At 36.5% G+C, this 13,908-nt stretch overlaps 1 protein-coding gene across 2 annotated transcripts in view; it reads left to right on the forward strand.

Moving 5' to 3' along the window:
* The window catches only part of LOC137250857 (coactosin-like protein), an 84,829-nt gene that overhangs the window by 15,679 nt on the left and 55,242 nt on the right, over nt 1–13,908 (forward strand). Inside the window, exon 1 of one of the 2 annotated variants that reach the window (XM_067784481.1) lies at nt 7,869–8,245. The exons of the other annotated variant lie outside the window; for it this stretch is intronic. The gene's annotated coding sequence lies outside the window, so the exon portion shown is untranslated. Of the gene's footprint in view, nt 1–7,868; nt 8,246–13,908 lie in introns of those variants that run through there. 2 annotated transcript variants of the gene reach the window in all.

Genomic DNA, 13,908 nt, shown 5'->3' on the forward strand with positions numbered 1-13,908 from the left:
GCGAATGACAAAACTCGTGAAAATTTGTACCGAATTGTACTGGGTTTTCATCTTCATATTTAATATGTTTCTTATGTACTTATTCCTCATTTTGCACGCCAACAGCTGCTAGAGACTTCAACTACCTTGCAGAGAGGTTATTTTAAGGCTGCCATCATATTAAAGTTCAATACACGTGTCAGGATCGAATTTTGATTAAATTATGTGGTTTGTTATACGGAATTAGGTGCTGCTGTGTATGAAGTGTTTAGATCATATTTTCGGCCCTAATCATTTTAATTAGATATGTATGTCTGTAATCTTCTGTTTTTTTTTTTTATTTCTTAATAACATAATTTATTTAACATAATTTTTTGGTGGGTAATATGCATATTTTTGGTATTTGTTTTTTTGTATCGGCGCCTGCAATGCGGGATTCCTTTCAATTTTTGAGTGGTTAGAGTTATGGAGGGCTTATACATAAGTAGCGACAGTCACACCAATAGATTGAGTGCTGTAAAAATCACTTGCGCTCGAAAGTACTTTTTCACTCAAACATAATTCGCCAAAACTTCATTCAATAAAATGTTTTATTAGATCAATAAAGCTCAATTTAATGAAAACTACAGTCATTCTTCGAAATTTCAAAATATTTTTTTTGGACTTCGTTTTTAGGTTTAGTAGTCTGGAGCAATATGAAAAATAAAATATAATATAATAAATATAATAAAAAGCAGAGTTAGCAGGGCCCGTATCGTGTTTTACGATCACGTATCGAAAACGATTTTCATTCAAACGATCAATATGAATCCGTCAAACTGATCGTAAAAATTATAATAAATTATGGATCTAATGAGTACTCATAGTCATATTTCCTTAATTCGTTTTACAATTTCAGTGCTGTTGCGATTTAAAAAATTAACTTCGACCACGGATCGTATGCCACGATATAGCCCCGAGGATCCAATCACGTCTTCCGTGATCGAGAAACTTGTCTCGTAAAATTAGTTATTTAGTATTGCGAGTTCAGTAAATGAACTCCATAACTCGAAAGCGTCACAAAATTGCATACAATAGCAAAAAGGCTTTCGTATACAATTCAGGGCTCGTATTACGTTTTACGATCCGTGATCGAAACTTATTTATTAAATCACAACAAATGGTGGATCGCATTAATGACATATGGACCTAGAGATATGAATAATTATTTTGAATAATATAAAATAAAGATAACAAGCAAACAGAAGGAATAAACATGAAGTATGTACATAAGTGAGATCTTCCAATTCCTTTTCTATTTCAAGACAGCAAAGTTTTGGCGCTTAGTGATTGTTTAGCTCCCTGACAATCCGATTGGATATTAAACTCCCTAACGCATAACTCACTGAAAATCTTCATGCTCACCGTATCCTTCATAACTGCATCATTTTTGGAACACGCTGCAGTGGTCTGGCAGCTCCAAACTTCGGCTGACTCCTGACAAAGTACAGGTATATAAATACGGTATTCCGTTCACATCGACTGTCTCACATTCCACCGATAGGACCGTTAACAAGTCAGTGTATATATTAAGCATATATGGATAACCTATGAGATTGGTCAAAAATTACCTCTGCATAATTATCCCATTATATTAATAAAATATAATATAGCATAATATTTTGAATATTTGAATGCCATCTTTTCTATTACAAACCGAATATATTAAACACCTTGTCCGATTATGAACGTACAAATGTCTCGATACCAATATTGCCTCTCATACGATCAGTGAAGTGAACTTTCCCCATACGATTGTCGAACCGATCACGAAAAGCACGATTTGAGCCCAGCTTTTAAAGCCGAGTAGACAAATTGCTATAAGCCCCTTTTTATTTTTAGATTACAGTCTGTCATAAAAATTCGAAAATAAATTAAAGCGTTTCTCTTTTGAACTCATGAGCCGCTCGTAATGGAAAAACTAGAGACTATTGCTATAGGAACCATTTGCCAAATTACGAACCTCTCAATTATTTAAGCATGGTCACCGAAAAACTTTCGCTTAACCGAAAAACAGTAGGCAGTTTATATCTCATCTTAGTAACATTACAAATCTAAAAATTTGGATGTTAAGAGGTTTTCATGCCTGGATGTTTGTGTTTGTTATTCAATCACGTCAGAACAGCTGGACGGACTTCGATGAAATTTCTCATTTAAATAGCCAAGATCTGGGATGTGTTTTTAGAAAAATTAGGAGTTCAATGGGATTTCAAGAATCAACTAAATGTGTTTATGGAAAAATAGGGCTTCCACGCCACCTGGGTACGTATACTTTTAATTATTTATAATTGCCATAGAAATCGCTATATAAATCGTTGTTGCTCTGAGTCTATTTGATTTAAACCAATGATTAGTGCAAGTGTTACGTAGATCGCGCTCCGAACAATTTTGTTTGAGTGAAGTGTCCCACCCGCCTGTCGAACAGTTTAGCGAGAAGTGCCTCCGTCGCCTGCCCTGAATAGAATATTTTTTTTCACAAATCCCTATAAATCTATGCCTATTTCAACCTTACCAATAAAATTTCGTTTATTGAACATACATATGTAGATATGGTTCAAGGATTTAAGCGGCGTAGGACTTATGGAGTATTCTACAACTTCACCGATATTTTATGTTCTATTTTCTTTTTATACGCGACATACAATTCCTTCATTAATTGGGACCGGCTAAGTTTGATATTCTTAGTATTAAAATGCACTCACATTTTGTGGTATAGCATTTGATTCATATTAATATTTGTTAACTTGTATAGGAAAAGTTCAATTATCTTCTAGATTATCTGTGAGGTGTTTCAATTACGTCAGTCAATTAATAGCCATAATCGTAATCTACTTTATCATCTGATAAATGATTCAAATACGGCAAACCTTTCCGTCTGGGTATGTGGCTAGAGTGAGAATCGTTATAACAATAACTTGGCGCAATATACATACCTTCGAGGAGATTAAGGCTCAGCTTCTCATCTAGTTTGTCATCGTGCAACAAATTGGCTGGACGAGACCTACATACATATATTTTATGAAGACTCCGAACGATATCTTCAAGCACATGAATTTGCTAAGTAACTTTTCACCACCTAAGAAAATATTCTTAAATTTTTCGATTTCCTTTATAGTAGATGTCGAAATCCCCGATTGTATTCATAACTTTCCCATCCATCGCCTTTCCTGTGTGGTGGTTAGGGGTACCTTTTCCACATTACTGGTAAATGCTCCCAATTTATAGCACTCTATTATATACTTTGTACAGGTATATTTTCGTCCGAACTAAATGATATAATTATCATGGATTGAACGTATTCAAACATGACAGTCGTCTGAGTAGGGATATAAGGGATTGCATAGCGCAAATTATCGCCTCTCCAAACAAATAGTCAGCCACACCTACCAAAATCGAAACCTGTTCATTTTTAGTCACGGATCGTAAAACGCAATACGTGTCCTGTTCATTTAGCAGTCGAAGCTCTGGCGTTCATAAGTTCCTCACGGAAGGAGAGGGTTGGATGATATAGAAGGTTGTACGTGACCACATCAAATCGTTCCAGGCCAGCACCATAATAGTGCTATATTCCGGAACGCACGATACCAAAATCTTCGGCGAGTGACTTTATTGCTAAAACAAAAAAAGTACGAGTCGTCTGAGTAATTGGGGCCTAATATTTACATTTTATGTTATTATAAGGTAATTGGCAACGAGTTGGTTTAACTACTGGGTACAAATTAAACTTGTTATTATTACCACAACACCAACTCACGTAGTGCCAAGTTGCTCCTTAGCTATAGTTGTTGTTGTAATGTATATTCACTCATGGATATGCTATAAGCTTTGCAGCTGTATTTTTGCGAATAATTTTTTGTTTTTTGCAACTTTTCCTGATTTTTATGTTTATCGTCAGTTCCGTTGTTGTTTCACACTAAATGTTCATTTTGAGTCACTTGCTATACATATAGTATGTAGCGCATAACCGTGTATGTGTTTATTCTGATTTAATTTATTATTCTTATTTGTATACTCAGTTGTGTTGGCGGCCACCGTGGTGTGATGGTAGCGTGCTCCGCCTACCACACCGTATGCCCTGGGTTCGCACCCCGGAAAAAGCAACATCAAAATTTTAGAAATAAAGTTTTTAAATTAGAAGAAAATTTTTCTAAGCGGGGTCGCCCCTCGGCACTGTTTGGCAAGCGCTCCGGGTGTATTTCTGCCATGAAAAGCTTTCAGTGAAAACTCATCTGCCTTGCCGATGCCGTTCGGAGTCGGCATAAAACATGTAGGTCCCGTCCGGCCAATTTGTAGGGAAAATCAAGAGGAGCACGACGCAAATTGGAAGAGAAGCTCGGCCTTAGATCTCTTCGGAGGTTATCGCGCCTTACATTTATTTTATTTTTATACTCAGTTGTGCTTTGTAAACATAGTAAATACAAACCTTCGCCTGAAGATGGTTTTGTAAATGAATTAACGCACCGAGAAATGTAGCAACAAAGCCATCAGCATTAGATAATAAATCTATTGCAAAATGTTTATCCGTCTGTCCGCTTACACGATATCATCTTATAACGAAATTAAGCTCTGACAGATTACCTTAACAGCGGCTATTTTAGATGCTACATAGGATCGAATCCCAAAAGATCTGATTGAAGGTCGGGTCAATAATCTCTTTAGGCCATGATTTTCAACCAATTTTGTATATTTAGGTTTTTATAGGAAGATTTTTAGATTAAGAAGAACATTTTTGTGTATGCAAAACTCAAAGCAATGGAAGGTTAGGTTAGGTTGAACTGACTGATCCGTGAGGACCTAACATAGACTGAAAGAGTCCAAACGGTTACCAGAAGTTTGCTCAACGACCAAACTGAAAACCCTTTCAGAAACCAGAAATTTCTGGGACATATGCTTGTTGCTGCTTCTAGATCTGATAGATGTGCGACTCCTAATAGCTGGAGTCTTAGCCTTCCGAGCACAGGTCAAGCGGAGGTATTGGGTCTCGTTGTAGTTGTTAACGCTTTGTTTTTCGCCACTAGATCTACAGAAGGAATGTGGAGAACGGCACACCGTGCAGTGGTCGGTGTTATTTTCTAGGCTCCCGTTATGTTAAGTATTGATTGCCTACATACCCTCTCTAATTTTTTGAGGCACGTTCTTTTTTAAGTGACCCTCAACCACACAAGGACTTCATAGCAAAGCTACTGTGTTTTGGAAAAATTTATTCTCTTGCTCTAGTTTCTAAATATTTCTAAACCAGTTCAAAATCATTGTGAGCATATGCCAAAAATAAACTGTGGTGTAAAACACTTTAAATTACAAATGAAACATTTTTTTCTTAACTCCCGACCGATGGACTTGTTTTAAGAACAGTTTTTCCAAGCACACCGTTCATATTTTATGACCAGTTTGGTATTGATAAGTGAACCTTCTGTGCTCATTTTAAGCACTACTTGGGCTTGATTTAAGATCATTCGTGCTCACGCTTCGAGAATGATTTGGGGAGTGGGAAGGTACCATTTATTTATTTTTTATTAATAAATAATTTTTTTGTCATCAATAAAAAATATTTTTAACAAAAAAAATTATTATTAAAATTTCAAAAGATTAGAAAAAACGCATAATATGCATTTTTTCATATACATACATATTTCTCTTATTGAGAAATTCTTCTTATTAGATGATGTAACCTGAATATATATTTAAAACATTGCATAACAAGATTGAGAATTGCCTGTGCATATGTGAATGGAACTCAACGAAAAATAAGAGTTAAAAAAATAGAATATAAAAAAATTGTTTTAAAAAACTTCAGAGTTTGACGATGGTCGAACTCGTGCCACACGATCGCAACAGCAACATCGTAGCTGCTGGGCCACTACAACTGCTTAATAGCTTGTGCCAAATGCTGTATTTAACATTGTAGTACACACAATTTATACCGTTTCTCTTTTCTTGAACTTAATTTAAGAACATTGTTCTTAATTTGAGAATATTGTTCTCATTAATAGAACATTTGTTCATATTTTAAGACCAGCCGTTCTCTTTTCAAGAAAATGGTTATCAGTTCAAGAACAAGGTTGTTGTTTTGAGAATAGGTCGTTCGTTTTTTAAGAACATGAAAAGCTTGAATTGAGTCCAGTGTTGCTGGATTTTAGAACGGCGTTTTTCTCTGAGTGTACTTAACAGAATTTTGTCAACGAATGTTCTTAATTTTGAGCTTCCTTCGTTCGTTTTAGAACGACTTTTTCTCTCAGTGTAGGGGTCAAAGTTACGACGATTCTCCTATGGAGATTAAAAAATTTAATTATTTTTTTTTTGTATCTTCTATAGTATAGTAGCTGTATTTCGTTGCAAACTATTACAATTAAAATACTAGCTAGCTTACCGAATTTCATGGAAAGCAACAATAAAAAGTAATCGAGTTGAGTTGGCTAAGCGGTAGGTAATTGTCGACCTGATTGATAGTGTTGTATAGTGTTGCATATTCAAAAATAGGGCACTATTGTGAACAAACGGATATAATGAACATACGAATGTGCAGATAAACAAAAATAACAAAATAACAGCGTGGCGGCAGGGTGACATACATACATACAAATAAACACACGCATTTCATGTATTTTGTTTTTGTAATTCTCTGGTTGAGTGTCAAAAACATACTGCGCTAGAAGTAGAAATGTCAAAGCAGCTAAAAAAAAGTTACCATCTGTATGGTTTTGCCATAATGAAACTGTTTAGCTAGTTGAAGCGTTTTTCAAGTTCGCTTGCAAAAAAAACAACACCTAGTGTTATAGTATAGCATAGAAAATGTAGTCCGGAACCTTCTTATGACATTTGAAATGGTGAGACTGGAATAATTCGTATATTTGATATGTAAGAACCACCCTAATATGATTAAATATGCACATCTCAACGCCTCAAATAATATCAGATAAAGCAAAGTGAAGCGATTCAAAAGTTCGGTCAAAGGTCAACCAAATCGCCCTTGTAGAGGCCGGGCTCGTACAAGATTCACATCCAAAACCTTTGGAGAGTATTTTTCGACGACATAAACTTTAAGCTTAGTTCCGCAATAGTTTATTGATTGACTATATAATTTGTTGCAACGTTTTCGAAACTAAACACTAAAAAACATTGTTTAAATGCTATTGTAAACCATCATTTAGCATTACAAAACTAGGTTTAAAATTTGAGTTTCTCTTAGTATTTAAAAAAAATTTGAAGAGTACAAACAAAGAAAACAAACAAAATTATGTGCAGTGTTAACACTTTTCGAAGTAATATCAAAGCTTATTTTGGTGTTGCACCAAAATAGTGCAATGTGAAAAAGATTGATGTAATTGTACAATATTAAACGTTTTGGAGCTATATCAAAACTAAGACGTCCTTACTTGTTGTATCTACATACATAAGTGCGTTTGTATGTGTTGTAAGCTAAATGGAGTGCCGGCATTCTCGTTATCGCCGATATCCATACATATGTACTTCACTCACGCGTTGTGCTCTGCTCTTCATTTTAGCTCCAATCCGCACACACAGACGACTTTTTACCCAACATCCCCACCACCTTTCTACACAGATACCAACAAATACTTTGTGCTGCTTTATTACATTATATTGCATCTGCCTTTTGCTGGCTGGCTGTCGGTTTTTGTGTGTTGCTGATATGGTGAATGTTGCTATCACTCACGTTTCTGCCTGTGTTTTTGCCTTTGTTGTTGTTGTTATTAGTGCACCCATATTGTTGCTGTGTCTGAGTCAACTCGCTATGGGAAGGTGCAGCTCTGCAGCTCTCTGCTGCCTATCGTCAGACCAAACCCGCCACAAAGCAATAGTTTAAGTTGCTCCAACTTTACTCGTTCGAGTTGTATTCGAGAGCAACAACCCGCCGGAATCGGACGCATTTCTGTGGTATCGTCTTGTTTTGTCGCTATTCAAATAATTTAGAAATATTTGTGTATATAATTAAAATTTTTTTTCGTTTGCCGTGCGTCGCCTAGTCGGTTTACACATACAAACAAACAAGAAAATAGTTGCAGACAAGAACTTTTATTCCCTTTTTTGGTTTAATCATTTGTACCGTTTGTTACTTAAACCAAATTCGATATCTAAACTTAATTAATTAGTGTGTGCTAAACTAAAGCGCTTAAGGTGATACAAAAAAATATATACGCACACACATATAAGAATAAGCGTGTAAAAATAATTGCCAAAAAACGTTATAAACGTAACTACAAGAAATAAGGTGAATAGAAAAAATATAATTTCTTTTTATACATTGTGTTTTTTTTTTTAATTGTACATATATATAATACCTCTTGAAGATTGTCAAAAAGCACATAAAACGTATTTATTGTGAGTGTATGAGTGATCTTGCAAATTCACCTTACAAACTTAATTAATATAAAAAAGTTTGAAACTTTTAAAAATAAAATATTAAGAAAATCGACTGCTAAGTGGAATATCACCCTATCTCGGCTGCCAGTTCATAGAAAATTTTTCCAAAAACGCCCTAGCTAACGTCAAAATACTATTGCAGTTATTATTATTACTAGGCCTGAACCCATTGCCACCTTTATTAGGTTCTATTGTGCTTGAATTTTCAGCTAATTACTGTATGTGGAGGATTTTAATGTATTCAAGCACCTTCGATGATCCATATATTACTAAAACTCTCTATATATCTTTGGTGCGGCCAATATTAGAATACGCTTCTATAATCTGGAACCCTCGTTACTAGACGCACTGCGACAAATTAGAGTCGGTTTAAAAGCAATACCTGATTTTTGCGCTAAGGGACGTACCGTGGGACCCCTCAAGCATTCTTCCTCCCTACTCCTGCCGTTTAAAACTTATTCAGCTCCCTACATTACGTAGTCGTAGGGAGATTGCAGGTGTGTTATTTGTAGTAAAACTTATTGGAGGGATGGTAAATAGCCCTTTTCTGCTTGGTAAAATTTTATTTAATGTACCCTTTAGACCATCTAGACATTTTCAACCGCTTCATATATAAGCACATGCAGATCGAATTTAGAAATGCACGAACCTCTTCGTTGTCTGTGTACTGACTTAGAGCTTACGATTTCTTCTTGAACACAAACGAGATTTTCGAGACCCGAGAAATCGAGAACTCGACTTCTTATTCTCGTGTCTCGAAGTACTCGTAAATCTCGCGAGCTTCTCGGCATTCTTACTTAATCGCTGCATGGACAGTATTTATACACTTTACTTGTGACTTTTTTGTTGATTATATTGCTTCAATGACATTTAACTCAAAACATATTTATTATGCATATAATTTTGTTCGCAATATTTTATTTTTCAACGAGACATCAAGAACACGGCTTCTCGCGAGATTCTCGAATTACTCGTAAGTCTCGCGAGATTCTCAAATCACGAATTACTCGTAAGGCTCGCGCGATTCTCGAATATCGAATTACTCGTAATACTTGCGATCTTCTCGACTTTCAATTCAGTCGCTGCATTGGCAATATTCTATATATTTCGGGGTTTTTTGTGGACATTTTGCCTTGTGCTCCAGAAGAAATCGTAAGCTCTATATAAAACAGCCAATGAATCGATTAAGTTGAATGTCGAGAAGCTCGCGAGCCTTGCGTATAATTCGAGATTCGAGAATCTCGCAAGAAGGCGAGACCCGCGAGAAATCTCTTCTCGAACATGTTCGAGAAATCGTTAGCTCTAGTACTGACTTCAACAGGCACGGCAAAAACATTGATACGTGTGACTCACTCCACGTAATAAAAAAATATCTGCTGACTACCTTAAATACGCAATGATTTGGGTGGGTGGCTTGGAATCACGTCCCCTCCAACCTCCCACACATCGCAGCCCTACTTTTTGTGTGTTAAATATACATCAGCTGCTCGAAATCACGTCCATTCCGACAGCAATAATAATCAATTCCCGTTGCTCGGCATCACCGTCCATCCCGACAACTGATTTAATAATATATATACATATTTTATAATATAATTTTGTTCAATTTGTATGCTTCTGTAATTAATCTGTAATCCGTAACTATATTTAGTCTGATTATTTGTTAAATTTGTAGACTAATAAATAAATAAATAAATATTATGGTCCACCTCTTGAGGCTTTTTACTCCATATCACCAAAGTCGATTAAGAGTCACGCTACCTATATGGGAGAGTATCTGCCCTGCTAGAGCGACGCATTCGCAGAGAATGTGACCCGCCATTGCATCCTACAGCTCACAAAACGGCAGATTTTTGTACCCACTAGATTTATCTTACTTAGGTGATATCGTAAACTACAGCGTGCAGTATAGTACCCAGTGACAGTTCGTAGGGTCCCCAGCGGGTTAGGGGATCAGAATATACCCGCGGTAGGTATGCCTGTCGTAAGAGGCGACTAAAATACCAGATTCAAGGGGCTGTGTAGCGCAGCCCTTCAGGTTGCCAGCGCAATATATAGCTATAGTGGGGAGGGAGGGAATGGCCTGAAGGTTTAATGTGGCCACATAAATCGTTCCCGAGATGGTCGGGCTAGCACCTTAATGGTGCTGTGGTACCGGAGCGTACCGGATCTGTAACCTGCAAAGGACCATCACATCGATAACACTCCCCAAAGCCTTCGGGGAGCAACCTTATCGCTACAACAACAACAGTTCGTAGTTCCCCTCTCTGCTTAGATTAATAAGTTTGGCTGATACTCTCGTTGTTGGAAACATAAACAATTTGGATTGCATTTACTCTGGGCATTAGACTGGATTGGTCCCCACACGAAAAAGAAAAGTTGCAAAAGTCCTCCTTCTAAATTTGCAGCATATGTTGAGAGGATCTCGAAAAAGTAAAAAAAACAATGATTTTTGCTCCTTGCAAATACAGCCGATTTTTGCCTTAATAATCTCTATAGTTCCTTTTAATGAGCTCTGTAGTCGTTCTCACGTACTCGTTTACATAGTTTGGTGATGAGAAAATCATACTTTAAGGCGCTACCATTGGTTAAGCAGAAAAAAACTATACGAAAACAACTCCGGAACTCAAAAGGACATTATTAGAAATACTAGGATTCTCAAGACAATAATCTCATACCAAATTTAAAAATCAGGTTTAAAATTATCAAGTTACAACAAAAAACAATTTCGGCTGTATTTTAAAGATCAAAAATAAAAAAAATGCCAAGACCTTCTCAACATAAGGGCCAAACTTTTGCACGGCACGGTCTACTTCCCCAGTTACTTATGGTTTACATAGTGTGTGCCTTTGGAAGTTCACAAAAGGGCTCTGGTCCTTAGGTTAACGGCAGAGTGCTCGCTATAAGCTATGTCAGGCTAGAAACAATTTTTATTTTTATATATTTTATAAGCTTGATAGGTTTTTTGGCATAAGTAATAATTTTCATAGCTTTTAATTTTCCGCTCTGTCGTTAGCCTTAGAATAATGCTAAAGCACCCTACTTGGCTAGGCATTCTGACTGTTCATTACCTTCATGTTCCTTATGCCCAGAAAACCATTCTAACAAAAACTTGTTTTTGACTCCCAGAGCATTTATAACTGCAATGCGATCATCCACTAGATTAAAAATAGTTGCAAGGTACGTAAGGTTGCCTGGCTGTCTGACATAATGAGGATACTCCACGAGGATAAACTGCTTCGTACACATTTGCCACCGCAAACTTCCATTGCATGAATTTTTGCCTGAAAATTTGTGCGATAGCATCCGATTGATACCAATTTCTTGAAGTTCGACCCATAGATGCCAGCCCACGTTTTTTTGTCATAAATTTTTCATCCATCCGTGAAGCAGACCTCTCAGTCAGGGTGTGCATATGGATTCCCTGTTTCCCAAAGAGTTATGTCCACAATGGGCACTTCAAAATTCTGAGATTCTAAAGGTAGGGGCGATTGCATCAGGTAGTTGCAGCAATACGAGATTTTCTATGAACTATTATTATTATTTTTTTTGTTACTTTCATATACTCTGTCATATTTCCGCTTTTTAGCTCAGAGATATGTACATTGAAATCCTAGTGAAGTAAGTGTTACGTCTTTCCCTATTAAAATAGGGAAGGCAGGTGTTCCCACTAAGGCACTAAGTGGCCACAATTAACGCAGTCGTCCCTCCCAGCTCAGGACTGATGGAGGAGCTTTGCACATATATGAATTTGTGTAGTTACAGTCCCCAGATCTGAACAATAATCTGTTTAAAAAATTTAAAAACGTGTAACAGAGAAGCCGGTACACTTTCTTTCTTTCTTTTTTTTCTCCTCTCGGCAACTCCCACTCCTGGCTCTCATTTTTCTGGCTTTTCGTATAACTCTTCCTTTTCTGTCTCGCTCTTCTTTTTAAAGAAATAAATGTTTCTCAAATATTAAGCTAGTCAAGGAGGAGGAACGTATACACTAAATTTCAAGCAAATGGCACCATAAATTCGATTTTTTTTTTGAAAAGGTGGGCCCCTGGTCCACTTCCCGCAGAGAAAAGTTTCATAAATAACGAGCAAGTATCGGAAGTACCACTATACCAAATTTCAAACAAATAGCAACATAAGCGTTTTTAGAATAGTTCGGCCCCTGGTTCACTTCCCAGAATGAAAAGTTTCTCAAATATTATCTTTGGCAAAGCGGTACCCCTATATAGAATTTCAATTGAATCGCAACAAAAATTGTATATTTTTTTCTTAATAGATCGGTCTCTGGTCCAATCTCCGGAAAGAACACTTTCTAAACAATAAGCTAGTCAAGAAAATAACCCTGTACAAATTTCATGCATATCGTATCATAAATTTTTTCTTTTAGATAGGTCGACTCGTGGTTCAATTCCCAGAAATATAAGAACTAAACCAATTTGTGAATCTTAAGCATCTTAAAATCTTCTCGAACACACACGCAAAAGTTCAATCGTTTTAGAGGAGTTCAGTCACAAACACACATGCAGACGAAATATATATATAAAGGTTTAGTTTTATAAATTCATGAATAAATTTTCACCAAATTCTGAATGAATCACAATTTTTTCAAACGATTTTCTGGGTGTAGCTAATTCTGAAATGCGTAATCAAAACCCATCCCACTCTCATTCTGCTGTGGGTGTGTTTGCTTCTAATCACGCACACACAATGCATGGTGCATGCCACACAATTGTGCTTGAAATTACTGCATGTTCAGTCTTTTTACGCCATATCACGAAGGGACTAAGAGTCACACTACCTAAATGGGAGAGTCTCTGCCTTGCGAAACATTCGCAGAGAATTTAAACCGGTGTTTCATCATCCAGCTCACAAAAGCGACAGATTTGTGTATCCCATTAGATCCAACTTACTTAGGTGATATCGTAGACTATTCCTGTATAGTACCCAGTGAGAGTTCGTAGGTGTTCTCTGTTTAGATTAAACACGCTCGTGGTTCTGAGAACTCCGCCTGCACACAAACCCATTTACGGCAATGCTTTAAATTAGAGTAGTTACCGGTCTCAAGGTGTTCCTTAAGCTTCTGACCACACAAAAATTCACTACAGCTTTCGAATTGTTTCAGTTCGCAAGTTCTGTCTTTTTTGGACTAGTTCCAATTTCAATAAGAACTATTTAGTACGACTATTAAGACGATTTGATTTGGTGTTCCACTGCAGAGTATGTCGGTATGTTTCCAAAGTCCAGTCGAAGACTTACCCACACAAATGCATACATACAAGCACATGTTCTGTTTAGTTTAACGAAAATGCATATCAGCAAAAGCAAGTACGCGAAACAAGTTTTGTCATCTCTTGTTCTGAAAAATATTCTTTTTATTCCTTGCTTTTGCTTTTGTTACTTTGGTAAAATTGAATACCCTTTATGGCTATGCAATGATAAAATTAAATAACTCTATTTTTAAAATGAAACTCGGTCTGAGTTTAGCTTTTCTTACTACATTATATTGTTTATACC

The sequence above is a fragment of the Eurosta solidaginis genome, chromosome 4 (assembly GCF_040869045.1).
Source record: "Eurosta solidaginis isolate ZX-2024a chromosome 4, ASM4086904v1, whole genome shotgun sequence".
NCBI classification, from domain to species: domain Eukaryota; kingdom Metazoa; phylum Arthropoda; class Insecta; order Diptera; family Tephritidae; genus Eurosta; species Eurosta solidaginis.